The 14780-nt window shown below is 43.4% G+C and overlaps 1 long non-coding RNA gene across 4 annotated transcripts in view; it reads right to left on the bottom strand.

Annotated features, from left to right (window-relative positions):
• Positions 1-11984, bottom strand: part of LOC109285871 (uncharacterized) — a 310547-nt gene extending 298563 nt beyond the window's left edge. For 2 of the 4 annotated variants that reach the window (XR_009462693.1, XR_009462692.1), the window contains exon 1: positions 6556-6686. This is a non-coding gene — a long non-coding RNA (uncharacterized LOC109285871). Of the gene's footprint in view, positions 1-6555; positions 6687-11809 lie in introns of those variants that run through there. The other 2 variants (XR_002093776.2, XR_002093783.2) reach the window with 2 other exon arrangements.
• Between the last annotated feature and the right edge of the window lie 2796 nt (positions 11985-14780).

A 14780-nucleotide genomic window follows, 5' to 3' on the forward strand; every position in this document is an offset into this window, starting at 1 on the left:
AGCCAGGGTATCAGGGCTGGGTTGTGAATTCAGTGCCAACAGCCACAACAGTTGAACACAAAATAAACCACCGTGTTACAGTAGTGGGAATCCCAAGACAGACACAGTCCATAACCCAGAAGCAGCTTCCTCTGGGACTTTTACGAAGTTTTTCTCCGTAGATATGTCTCACCTACCTCCTCACCACAACCATGTACCTCTGGCTGAGGTAGGCAAGTACAGCCCAGAGTGGTCATGTTAGAGCTAGATGCTGCTTGCTTTGTTTCTCCCTTTTAGCTGGTAAGTGGTATGTTTTTTCTCCCACCTTCTATTACATTTTATCTTGTTGTTGAGGAGACTCTCATGCTAATGCCTTTGGGAAGTTAATGTTTGGTTAATGAACTGGAACATGAGCAAGGATCATCTATGGAAAACTAATTTTTCAAAACTGTTTAAGTTAGGACAGACAGTGGCACAGATGTGATACATTTGGTGATCTCAAACAAACCCAAAGCCACGCAAACTAATAGCAAGTAGTATCATGTAATCAGGTTGTTCAAAAATGGAAAATTGGCTTTATGATTATATAAAACCTTTCATAAGACGTGGTGAGCTGCAATCCAATACACTGCAATTTGGGAATGCTGCCACAGTACGTCATAGGAGTTTTAGTTCTGGTGTTTCATGTCCTTATTCTTCTCAGTGGGTCGCACTCTCAGGCCAGTTATAGTCAAACTCCCATGAATTACTACCACCTTTCTGCAAAGTGGGAGAAGGTGGCAGATTGTGGGAAATGGACTACAGTCAAGGATTCTGGGCTCGAGAACCAGAGTTTGAAACAACTCTGAACACCAACTCCTTTGGTGCACCGAGTCAGATTTCCATGTCGAAATACTTCAGTTTTTAGTAATTAATTTTTTGTGGTATTTGAATTTCTAACAGAAAACAAGGTCTTTATGGGGGGGGGGGGAGCAGATTTTTTTGTCAAATTGTAAAAAGAAAAGTCCTTGTTTCATCCACTCCTACTCGCAGAGATGAGGTGCATCAATACCAAAACTAGTACCCCTTTCTTGATCTCTGACATTAGAATGGTGTAGGGCCCTTATTCTTTGTTGAGGGGACTCTCACCAGTAAGTTTTATTCAGGTAATTTATCAGGCATAGAGCCCCTGGCATAAAACTCTACTTTCTATCAATGAAGTGACACTGATTTGGTGTCTCTAGAATAGACAGGGCTTTGTTCTTGGCAGTCTCAGCAAAGAAAACAAGGACCCAGAGGCGTATCTTAAAATTTCGGTGTCTTGGGAAGTACACAAGGAGCAGGAAGAGAATAAACTGCTTACCTCTTCCTGCTGGGGCTGCTGCAGTGGCAGCACAGGCTGCTGCTGCCTCAGTGCAAGCTGCCCAGACACAGGCTGCTAGGGCAGCAGCACAGGCTCCCTGGGGTTTCTTGTTCTGGCAAACCCTCTGAATCAGCATCCCTCCCCCAACCAATTTATATTACTGCATGGACCAAATATACATGAAAAATGAAGGCAAGTTCCTCCTCTCTTGATCTTTCTGGTTAAGGGGGAGAGCACAGGCAGCGGTGGATGCATCTGCAGATCACTGCATGGTTGTGAAGATGACGTTGCCAGCAGGGCTTTGGCTTCTTTGACTATGGGATGTTGTTCCAAGAAGAAAGACTGCTAGGATGAGATGGGATCTACCTGATGAAGAGAGGGAAGAACAACTTTGCAGACAGGTTTGCAAACCTAGTGAGGAATGCTTTAAATTATGTTGGCTAGGAGATGAGGCCAAAGCCCTAAGGCAAGTGGGGAAGCAGGTGACCAGGAGGAAGCACAAGCAGGAGGGGGCAACAAAGGAGGCCTTCTCATCCTTCCTGAGAAAGTAGGGCAATCAGTTAAATACCTCAGATGTGTCTACATAAATGCACGGAGCCTGGGAAACAAGCAGGAAGAATCGGAAGTCCTAGACGGTCGTGGAACTAGAACGTGATTGAAATAACAGAGACTTGGTGGGATAGCTCTCACGACTGGAGCACTGTCATGGATGATACAAACTGTTCAGGAAGGCCGGGCAGGGGAGGAGGAGGAAGAGTTGCACTTTATGGAAAAGAGCCATATGATTGCTCAGAGCTCCAGTATGAAACTGGAGACAGGCCTGTTGAAACCCCTGGGTTAGGGTCAGAGGAGAGAGCAACAAGGATGATGTTGTGGTAGGTGTCTGCCATAGATCACCAGACAGGGAGGAGGAGGCTTTCTTCAAACAGCTAGCAGATGTTTCCAGATCACAGTTCCTGGTTCTTATGGGGGACTTCAATCACCCTGACATCTGCTGGGAGGTCAATATAGCAATCCACAGGCGATCCAGGAAGTTTCTGGGGACAGCTTCCTGGTGCAAGTGCTGGAGTAGCCAACTAAGAGCCGTGCTCTTCTTGACCTGCTACTCACAAGTGAGGAAGCCTTGGTGGGGAGTGCAGAAGTGTGGGGCAACTTAGGCAGCAGCAACCACCAGACGACCGAGTTCAGGATCAGAGCCCCCCACACAGCACAGGGCAGTGGGGATCACCCCCGCCTGGCAGGAACCAGTGAGGGCAGGGCTTTTTTTTCTTTTTCTTTTCTCTTGGCGGGGCAGCTATCGACAGGGCTGGGAGAGCGGGCAGGGATGGGGCCTGTTCGATTCAGAGAGTCGGCAGCAGCCAAATCTCCAAATCAGATTCGGACAAATCAATTCAGGACAGTGATTCAAATCATCAAATCAAATCACTGTCCCCTGAATTGGCTGAATCCAAAGCAAATACTAACCTCTTCGCACAGGCCTAATAGTTTGCTCCACCCCACACATTCTGTTACCTGGTACAGGTCAACATGGGGTTTATCTTATGCAAACAGATCTGCTCGCATATAGTGCACGGCTATTTGAAAAATGTGCCCGTACTGTGTCCTGGCACACTGTTTTTCTAAGCAGGGATCCCACTTCAGTATTTAATTTAGCGGCAAACCTAATGATCTTAGACTCAACAGCACCCAGGGAGGGAAGGCTTTGAAGCTTGGGATTTTCTTTTTCCAGTACTTTTTTAATTGATTCACATTTCTCAGAAATTAAACTTCTGCTCCAGACTTTCCCTCCACCACTCACTGCCGCACATTCAGATTTGTGAGAGCATTTGTATCAAAGCCCAGTACATTCCTTAGTACATGAAGACTCTAAATAATTTCCTATTCCAAAGGCAGTGATGAATTTAAAAGCTCTTTCTACCTCTGGAGAGCTCACTGGCTCCAAAGCACTCCCTTATCAAATGAAGGAGAATATTGCTGGAAAGGCCTCTAAAGCCAAATGACATTTTTCAGCGCACCCACTGGAGCCTGGAGTCCAGCCCTGCCACTCTGGCTTCATTCTGTGAGGACCCCTTTTACAAGCGCCAAAGATAGCAAAATCAGGCCTTAAATGGATAGGAAAGCATGAGATCTAACTTTTCATATATTCTTATGCAGCCTCATTATCTTTAATGGAATTCACCAGGTGCAGCTGAGAGCAGGATTAACCTATGCTGTTTGCTTCTAACTGCAGACCAAAAGCAATCTACTGTGATGTATCAAATGCCACCTTCATCAAGAGGGTTAGTGACATGAGAGACAAGTGTTCTCTGCTGGGCCATCTATTGTCATCCTTGCCACTGCATTTATATATAATCCTGCTCAAACTTCTAAAATCGATGGGCCTTTACAGTGCAGTCTAGCAGAGTATGCAGTATTTTGCCTCTTTTTCCATCCCCCTTCTCATATTTTCTAAATTTTCAGAAGTCCCAAATGTTCTTGTCCAATTTAAATTGGTTGGACTTCCCTACAACCCCAAGTACAAACTAAAGATTATAACTTTATAATGTTGTATTACACACAAAGGTGTTCTTAGCTGAAAGAAAGGGAGTGTATTTAGAAGGAGCTAGAGGGTTCTACAAATAATTTAAATGGTTCACACTTCATTTGAGAGAATTTTCAGCACAGTATACAAACTAACCGTTTCCAGAAATTCCATAGACATATGTAAAAAGCGGTATTGTGGACTCTCAAATGACCATTTATATTTAAAAACATATATCTGTGTATATAATGAAAAAATCTGCCTTGATAAACATAAGGTACTTTGTTGACAGTGGTTGAAAACTTACTGTTGAAGTCATCTTGCACATGGATACAGAATGAACCCTTGTTTCCTTCCCCCACTACTTTCCTTAGCCAGGTCAGGGGTTTACAGACATTGCATGGAGTAAATGGAAACTTGTACCTCATCAGACTAGTAAGTGAAATCAAGCATGGTGCTCTGGCACATTCACTGGCCAGCTTTGTCAAAGATTTCACTAATTTGTCTATTAAGGAAAGAGAGTTTTAATCTGGAGCCACTGGATACAACATCAGCAGTGTCTTCGGAATTAGTGAAAACTGAGAGAAGGCAGGTCAAGGTAGTACCTTAGAGATTAACTGGTTCAGAGGCATGAGCTTTCATATGCAACATACTACTTTGTCAGATACAGGAGACTCCTTGTGCTAACACTTGCACTTCCCACATTTCTAAGGTGGTTCAGTCACAGCAGTTAATCCCTAACATTTGCAGAAGGAAACGCTTTAAAAACACTTAAAATCCTCAATCTTGCATGACAAACTGTCCCCAGGTCATATTATTTTATTCTTACTTGCGTATTGATAAAAACTGATTTATATCAGCATTAAACAACTTCAAAATGCCCCCCTGCAGTTCACTGACTTCATAATGAAGCCTCCCTCCTTTGAATAGAATATCTCCTGTTTTGTATTGGGATAAAGTGATTATACCAGCTGTGGGTGGGCAAACTCTGCAGGCATTTCAAGTACCCTGAGAGCCAATAATCCACAAAGCACCAAGACTCTGTCAAAATGTGCTTTCAGCAACATCAAAGTGCCTTGTAACTCCCTGAGCATGGGGTGTACTTATTGCTTGGTTCCTTCCTTCTTTCCACAAAACACTTTTCCATTTAATTTTCACTGTGTTGTACCCGTTTTGGTTTGTATCCTTCACAGGCCAGTCCTTGTCAAGTCATTTTTCTCTCCTTGGCCTCCAGAAGGCCACAGTGGGGGTGATGCTGGTGTCCCTTTTTACACAATAGCTTAGCAAGCAGACATCCACTTGAGAGGGGGAAACCTGGATTTTGGCATCTGCTCTAAAGAAGCTAATTTTCTACCACCCCAGGTCAAGGAGCTAACCACTAATCTCATTATGCTTCCTGTGGCTTTGTACCTCAGTATGAGTCTTGAATTCTTTTCTGCCCAGTGGGAGAGGAAGGGCTGGGAGTGTCCCTATGCAGAAGTAGTCTGTAGCCTGATAATTAGGGTACTCTCCCAGGGGATGCAAGTCTCTCTCTCTCTCTCTCTCCAGGCAGAGGGAACCAAACTTTGTTCTCATGCCTCTTGGACAATGCTCTAGCTGTTTAGCTGTTGTAGATGAATTTTAAAGAAAAGGAAAAGCACTGCCTTCTCCTCCAGTTTTGTATTTTCACAAGAAAAGAATAACTCTTGTACAGTTATTAGACTTAAGGGGGTAGATGCCTACCTTCAGGAGACTATCCCAGTCTGTGGAACCCAAGGACAAGGCACTATCTTGTGCTCAGAATAAAGTTTCTAAGACTCAGAGAGACTGAGCTCTAGACACACCATCCTCAGCAGTTCCTCATTAACAAGTTGTAGGCAGCATGCTGGCCTTGGTTGGCTCCCTGTTCATGTGGGTAGCGTTGGATCCATTCTGTAACAATCTGACTCTCCCTATGTATTACATAGGGAGCACTTAACACGGTTTGAGAGCCAAGCACCAAAAGTATTGCAGCATTTGGGCACTAAGTCCCTTTGTCGCTTTAGCTCTCTGTGACAGTGAGTTCAGGTCCTCAGCTGGTATAAATCAACCTGACTGCACTGAACTCAAATGGAGCTTCCCAATTGCACCAGCTGAGTATCTGGCTTGTAGCCTTCCTCCCTTTGAAGATGAGGGATTTGCAGAGTTTAATGAAGGGTGACATTGTTCTCGAATCAGGCTCTATTGGCATGAATAATTTTCTTCCTGTCACCCTGCTGGTTAGCTTGCAGTTGTACAGACAATCCACTGTCCTCTTCATGCTTGCTTATTATATTATTAGTCAATATTTATTTAACAGTAGCACCCAGAGACCTTAACTAAAATCAAAGCCCAATATGTTAAGCACCGTTCAAGCATTTAACAAGAGAGAACCTCTGCCCCAAAGCGCTAAGAGTCTAAACTGGGTGGGCAAAATACAGCCCATGGGTGCCCCCACAGCAGTCTGCATGGGGCCAAGGCCTGCCTGCTCCCACCCAGGGCAATCCACTCCTGCCCACAGCTCCAGCCCCACCCCCAGCAGCCTGCACACCTTCCTGACAGGACTGCTTCTGGTGCAGCAGGTACTGCTTGGCTCCCCACCTTCTCCTATAGCTCCTCCTCCTGCCCCCTGCTGCACCACTCCAGGGCTGGGGGAAGCTGCAGCTAGGCAGCTCCTAGCCCAGCATGCAAAGCTCCACCTCCAGTTCCCAATTACCTGTAGTTGGCTGCTCCTGGCACTGAGCAGGCAGATTTCTGGAAGGTGGAGCTAGAGCCCCACAAGCTGAGAGAGGAGTCTCCCAGGGCAGCTTCTCCCCATCCAAAACAATACAGGAGGAGGAGGAGCCACAGGAGATGAAGGGAGCTGAGCAGCACATGGGCAGCTGCAGTCACTTCAGGAGCAACTCCACTGGGAAGCTGTGTGTCCTGGCTCAGGCCAAGGCCAAGAGGTGCAGGTGGAGGTGGATACACGGGGCAGGCTGCTCCAGGCAGGAGTGGGCAGGGCTCAGCCCCATGAGGGGTGCTGTGGGGGCAGCTGCAGGCTGGTTGGTGGGGGCAGGCCATGCCTGTACTTCCATCACCCTTAGGGAGCTTTACTGCATGTGCCACCTGCCCTCACTTCTTCCCCTACCACCAGCCAGCTCCTGGAGCCTAGTGCACAGGCAGCCCCCAAATACGCATGTACCCCCACACCAACATCCACACTCCACATGCACCCCCCCCCACAGTCTACAAGAGTAAGACTTTATTTTGAGCTATTATAATTAACTCTATACACACTACCAAAAACCATAAATCAGGGGGGAAAAAATTAAAATTAGAATATGTTATAGTATAGATTTGATTTTTAGTATATTATTTATTTTTATCTATAATTTGTTAAAATTATATCTTCTAAAAAAAAATTGTGTATGCAGCCCTCAACAGCTCACTTGTTAAGTGGCCTTCTAGCTGAAATAATTGCCCACCTCTGGGATACTGGCTTCCTTTCTTTGCTTCTTGAGTTTTGAGTCTGTAAGGGGCACTGAGCTCATATTTTCTAGATTCTGCCCCACAATCATGAGGCCTAGAATCGTACCTTTTTCATTTTAATGAAATCACATTCTCACTAATCATGAAGCTGCAGGAGCTTTAGGAATAACTTCATAGATCACAATATATTCATTATAAAGGCACTTGAGTTGGAAACACTGAAACAAGCTGCATCCTCTTCTGCTAGATCCTGGGATATCCAGACACATGGGTGGATCCAGGCTTTTGAAAAAGGGGGTGCAGATGGTGGGTGGATCATCACATACAACACCTTGACAGTGCATCCAGTGCTTCACTGAAAGTTATTTCCATACCTGAATTAATGTTCACCCAAGTTAATGTTTCCGCAACTCAGTTAATGTTTCTAGCCAGAGTTAGAAAATAGTCTGCAGGGCTGTAAAATAGAGCTAACATTAACAGTAGCTGTTAACAGCAAAATTGCTGAAGAAAGTATAGCTTGATTAATGGAACATTGAGACCATTAAAAGGGAGAGAAGATTGTTAACACCTGTGGGATGAAGTGTTTAGAAGGAATCAGATAGATTATAATGAGACGTGAAATAAGTTGAGTCTCTCACTGCTGCCACTGCCTGGCAATTTTGTTTTAAACTTATGGTGGAGCGGGAATCAAAGTGGGGTGTGACTACACCACTGCACCACCCCATCCCTCTCTCTCCCCCACCTTCAGTCTGCCCCTATCCAGACAGGAGACAAGTCTCTGGTATATAGCAGAGCAACCTGAACATTGAGTTAGGGTGATAAACACTGTTATCAATTACCTGCTGGGCTAATCAGAGCATCCTGCGGGCCTGGCCACCCCCACCCCCACCCCCTCCCTCAGCTCAGTATAGTGAAAAGGAAGGGAGGGCTGCTCTAGCATCTCTCAGCTTCTAGCCTGAGCCACTGCAGGCATGTGCCCACATTTCTGGGGTGTCTGTCCAGTTGCAAAATGGATCTAGCCTACCCAAGTTAGACTAACCTGTAGAGATTGAATCAATATAGGCTCGGGCTTTTTGAATGTCTGTCCCTAGCCAAGCAGCATAAGTACATGAATGTAAGTACATGAATAGGGCTGCAAAACCCCACTTATTTCACTCCCAACCCCTAAAAGGAAAAAAAAAAAAAGGCACCTAGGTATTTCCTTCTAACTGAGGTGACTTTTAAATGCTTTCTAGGGAGCGGATAAATGGCAGCACTGACCTTCTCAAATACAACCTGCTTTTTCTGTCCGGAAATCCAAATCCTGGTGCTTATAGCCAGAAGAGATATTTCTCTCCTTTGCATTACCAGCACTGAGTGGATATCACAGCTCAGGAATGCTTGAATAGCTGGCAGTCTTTGTATTTGTGTAACATAAAACAGGTAATCCCCAAGAGAACCCCCTTTGCAGTGGTTTTCCTTTTCAAGTATTTCCTCCAGCAGGAGCTTTGTACAAGTGGAACACATGCTTGACATATCCCATCCTTGTCATTCTCTTTGCCTTGCACCTGTAATGCAAGACTTACATGTAGCATTGAAAAGATTTCCATTTAGGTTAAAAGAACCAACGGAGGATAACAGAAGACTTTGCTGCTCTTAGAAAAAAAAATTTTGTAAAGGAAATCTCACTTTCTGAGAGTAGTATTATTTACTATTACCATTTTGTATGACAGTAGCACCTAGGACCCTTGTTATGGCTGACAATGCCTTTGTGCTAGGTACAAAGCAAACAAAAAAAGGATCCCTCTAAATGGGGGGTGGTAAGTCAGGTGGCAACAGTAGGTGAAGGGCCCTGAAAGTAGAAGCAATGTGCTTATGTTCAGTTGCTGTATTCCCCTCCTTGTACCAACTGTAGAACCAAGAGCAGAAATGAAATACAAATATAAGTATTCAGAAGGGACACAGGGGTTCCAACACACTGGAAGTGTTCACAAATATGCCATATGGCAATTGGTTTCACCATGCCAGTGTCTCCTTTTCAACTCTCATTCAAATCAAAGGCCAAGTCCTATGTTATGAATTTATTTATTTATTTGATATAAGCAGATATATAAGCCTTTCCAACAAAGGATGGCTTACAATAAGAAAACAGAATAACTTAAAACTGTTAATAACTTTCAAAAACCCATTTGAAAGTGTAGTGATATAAATCCGTTGTTTTTAATAAAGTTGCACTAGTATGTGGTGGGAGAAACCTCCCTAAGGTCCGTTGTCTAGCTGTAATTTGATTGACAGACAACGCGGGTAAAGAAAGACAGCTGTTTATTTGCTCGAGCAAAGACCATAAAGCCAGCAAAAGGCAAAATGGCCTCTCCTCAAGGGTGAGGCGATCTTTTATACTTCTTACAACAAAGCAAGACTATATGGTTAACAAAAGCAATATTTGGGGCGGTGCTCTACAAATCTTTGTAACAGCATATTTTTATTAAGCTGAACTAGCACTTTTAAAAGCTAAAAGTTAAGTAACAGTAACATTATAATATGTTAGCAAAACCTTACACAGTAGAAGATACTTTTCAAGGACGCAACTAGTATACCCAAAACAATGGTTTTTCTGTCTTATCTTACTTCTTGCTGTAGCTGATTTTTTTAGCACACAGACACAGATTCACTTTTCAACTCAGAAAATGCTTGGTACAGTTAAAATGATTATATGACACAAGCAAAGGCCTAGCTATCATTGTGCCTTGTGGTCAGCTGCATTGCTAGGCCACAGGTCATGCCTTGTATTCAGCTGTAAAGCTAATACTTCTTAATAATCCAAATTATTGTAAACCTAACAGTATGCTATCAGAAAACTATTCTATTTCAGGGTAATAACAAACCTGCGCACTACAGTATCAGCTGGTTGCTTGAACACAATGAGGGAGCTGTGCTAGGAGTTCGACACCATGGATTTAACTGATAATTTTTTGATGCCATCCATGACTATTAGCCCAGTATATGAGTGTAAATATCTATTAAGCATACATCAATTTGGAAAAGACAATAAAACCAATTTAAAGAGCTGTTCTACTCAGAAAAGCAATTAAATTGCACACTTCTGCACTGGGTATATGTGCACCTGCCTGCCCCCAGTACATGCATCTAGGTGCACAGGCCTCTGCTATGGGTACACACATACACAGATCCCCAGTCCATGCATCTAGGCACACACACCTCTGCACTGGATACACATGCATGCACCAACCTACTCAATTACACACACCTAGGCTCACACACCTCTGCACTGGATACATGTACACTTCTCCCCACCCCCCTGCCCCAGTGCACGGATCTAGGTTCACACATCTCTGCACTGGGCTCATGCACACCTACCTCCCTGGTGCATGCATCTGGGTGCACATGCCTCTGCACTTGATCTATGCACACCCACCTGCTCAGTGTACACACCTAGGAGCACACGCCTCCGCACTGGGTATACACACACCTACCCACCCCTAGTGCATGGATCTGAGCATATATGCATCTGCCCTGGACACACATACACCCACCTGGTCAGCACCTGGAATCACACAACTGTGCCCTGGATACATGTATACCCATCCACCCCCAGTGCACACACCTAGGCTCACACATCTTTGCACTGGATATACGTGCACCCACCCACCTCCAGTGCATGCCTTTGGGCTGCTGTCTTTAAAAGTTTCCTATATTAACAGCAGCTTTGGTGAGCGTGCAAAACTACACACTGCTTTTTGTCCTGTTTTAGCTGTTTCGGGTTTTGCACATCCTAATGATGCCAGGGATGATACACACGCCAAAGATGACACAGTCACTTTTTAAGTAAAAATACATTCTCAAAAGATATGGACCAAAAAATAAGCTATCCCCCCCAAGTGAAAAACACACATACAATGCAAGTTTCTACCCTTACAACCAAGAGCATTCATGGCATTAAAAGTGTCAATACACAATCTTTCCTAGAGCCTTCATTAATATATATAATTACAGCTTCATTTTAGGGTCAAAAGCATGCCTGCTTTCTTCCCTCATTCTTATGTGATGATGAAGATGAGGGCCTAGTCTTGAGAAATCATAAGAGTAACTACCTCATAAGAGTAACTACCCTGACATCCATATTTTTTTTTTTACAGCTCTTTTTTTTTTCTCGTATTTCTTTGGCTCTCCCAAAGGATTGCACCTTTGGGAGAGCTAAAGAAATACCATGTAGGGCCTGCATGGACTGAGCTAGCACTGGATGGATCTCTTCCTTACAATCTTAGGCATATGCTCCCTCTGTGGGGAAGCCTCCATTTCCCTTAGTAGCTCTCATTGTTTATTTTGCAGCCTACTCCTAGCAGCCAGTTTCTTAGTGCACTGAATCACTTCTTCCTGAGTATTTGCTGCACCCTGTAATCATTGGAAATCAAAGCTTAAATCCGGTCAGGATTCTCTTCTGCTCAGCAGTCCCACACCCTAACTCACAGGACAAATAATAATAATTTAAACATACTTACTGAGTCACTGCAGCCGCTTCTCCAGCAGGAGACTGACAGTTTTGCCCATTTTTGTCTTTTTGAGTCCTGGAGATGCAACGGGTACAAGAAGCCAATGCATGCCTGGACAGAGGAAGGGCTGTATTATTTTAAGTCAAAGCAAATGAAATAAAATTAAATCAAGCAAATACCAACAGAGTTGCAGCTAAAAATATCAGCCCAAGGTCACATCCAATAGAAAGGATTGGTTGTCTAAAGCTAGGCCCTTCATTGTGGCGCACAGCTGAGATGGCTGCTGGCTTGGGTTTTTTTGTTCAGCATTCAAGATGATAATATCTTTGGCATGACACACTCCGATGTTAAAGTGCAGTTCTGCCATTTGCTTTACAATGCCCCAGCTGCAGGTCAATAATCAAGGGAAAGAAAGGGCTACCATTTCTAGCCCAGTTCATCAACCCCATAATACCCTGGCTCTGTCCTGGGGAATTGCAAAGGTATAGGTGTGGGCCACAAGGAACCACAGTTCTTTCCTCCATGCTCAGTATTAATTTGTTGTACAAAGTCACTTCGCAAAGATAGATAGTTAGCCATGATAGTCTCAAGTCAGGCAGAAGAAAGCACTGATCAGAAACTGATTCAATTAGTCTATAAAGTCACTTCGATATGGGCACAAGGATCTTTGACATGACAATGCCAGCTTGCTCCCTTGAGATCATATTTGAGATGCTTCATAGGATATTTGTGTGGTCACATGTAATATTCACATGACCACTACAGCATAATGAAGGGGACAAGTGAGAAGGTCACCAGACGTAGGGGAGGTAGGGGGCGCAAAAATAGCAGCTACTGCTGCCACCAGCTCAGTGACACTGCCACTTGTCTGGCTGCTGCCCTGCATGCTGTTTCTCTCCAGGGCGCAAAACTGCCCAGCTCTACCTATTCATAGCTGTCAAATCTGTGTGCTTGCTATCCCCTGCCAACTGCCTACATATTGCAGTCATTTGTAGTTGTGTTAGCTACTCTCTGTTTATTATTGTGGTATGGTCTGTAAAACAAACACATGCACAAAAACGTTTTCTCGGTGACAGACACTCTATAAAGTAAAGCAGCAAATGTTTTTCCTTTACATAGCTGTGTGTCTTTGTTTACAGTCTTCATGTCCAAAGTATTTCAGGCCAGAAAACTAGGACAGTATAAAGTTGTGTCAAATGTAGGTATTTTTATTGTGAAATGTTCAGGATTCTTTTTTTCAGCTCATGTTTGATTGCATTCCTGTGAGCAATTAGGAAGCTGCTGATCTTTAACAGCCTATAAGACCTCAGGATATGAGATAAGTTGTTTGTGTGCCTGCTAATGTCAGTTATTGAAAATACTTTAAAAAAACCAAATAAACCTATTAAAGGTTATTAATAAGCTTTTATAACTGTCTGTTCAAGCTCATAATAAAAGAAACCCATTTTCTTATGTTTAAATAAAAAATGTACAAATATGCAAGCCTATAATGTCTTAGATCTGGTGCATCTTATCCACTAGATGGTGCTAGAAAATAATTAAAATTTGTAAATGCACTGAAAGGGCCATCTGCACAAACTACCAGGACTGCCTTGCTGGGAATAATTGTGCACTGCATACTGTGCGCAATGTGTTGCTTTGTCCGCACACAAAAAATGCAGCACTTTAGCAAGGTTTTTTTTTACATGAGTTTTATTAAATCCATGCAGATCTTCTTATTGCAATTTAAAACAGCTTCTCTTGATATGTGTCCACAAACAGTTTGGCATTCATTTAACTAAACTGATTTCAGAGAAACCTACTCTACTTTGTGGCTAGGCAAGGCTTGAGTAAGTCATCAGTTCAGTATTTTAATCCTTGTTGCCTGAATGTGTCCATAGACTTTTTTCTGTCCAGCTCCTGCTGAGGCTAGGAGGTACATGGGCCCATCTAAACATGCATTAATGCACTTTAGTTAATGTGCCACCATTCATCTAGTACCACCATTGGGCACTTTTACATGTGCTTTGGGGGCAGAGGGGTACTTTAATTAAAGCGGCTCTGAGAGCTGCTTTAATTAAAGCACTGCAGTGTCATATATATCAGTGTCCCCATCCTTCAAAATGACAGTGGGGGAACTTGAACTAAAGCTCATTCGACCAAGCTTTAGTTAAAGTGCACTTGCCACCATTTTGAAGCGCAGGGATGCTAATGCACAAGACACAGAGGCTAGCTGGAGTGTGGTAATTGCTACACTCCTGCAAACTCAATTAATCAAGTCTGCTCAGACATGCTGTAATTACAGTGTGTTAGAGCAGCATTGTAGCACATCTACAAGCACCCATTTTGAGGTACTAGGAAAATGCAGATTAGCCCAACTTAATGCACATTAACTAAGAGCATAGTTTTAGTGACACTTTAATGTGCATTAGCCTATTTTAATGTTCATTAATGAAAGCACACTTTTTTTTAGTGATACTTTAATACATATTAAAATAGGCTAATGTTCGTTAAAGAGCACATGTAGACATGCCCACAGAAACTATTTTGGATAAATGCAAGGAGATAACAACACATGTGATGAGCTGTTTGGTTCTCAGCCTGGAAAATACAGCAATTCCATCTTGATTCATTTCTCTTCTACATGTTCTTATGGCTTTCTTGACTCCTGCAGTCCCTTCAGAAGGTTTTTTTGCCATCCACAACCAGACTAGAGGCATGCTCCCAGGAAGGAGCAGAGCACACTTTTTGTGAAGTGTGCTCTGCAGAGTGATATGATAGCCTTCCTCTTTCCACAAGGACCCTTCGTTTAGATTTTGTTTTATGTTTCTGAGACAGTCTCGTATTTAATGGGCTTTTTGGACCCCAATGTGCTTTGGCAGGAAGCAGCGTCTTGTTCTTTATAAGTATAGCTCATTACTACATCAATTTTTTATTAATCTGTCTTCTGACATGGCAGCAACACTACATAGCAGTGCAGGGGCCAAGGGAAATAATTGGA

The sequence above is a fragment of the Alligator mississippiensis genome, chromosome 5 (genome assembly GCF_030867095.1).
Source record: "Alligator mississippiensis isolate rAllMis1 chromosome 5, rAllMis1, whole genome shotgun sequence".
Classification (NCBI taxonomy): domain Eukaryota; kingdom Metazoa; phylum Chordata; order Crocodylia; family Alligatoridae; genus Alligator; species Alligator mississippiensis.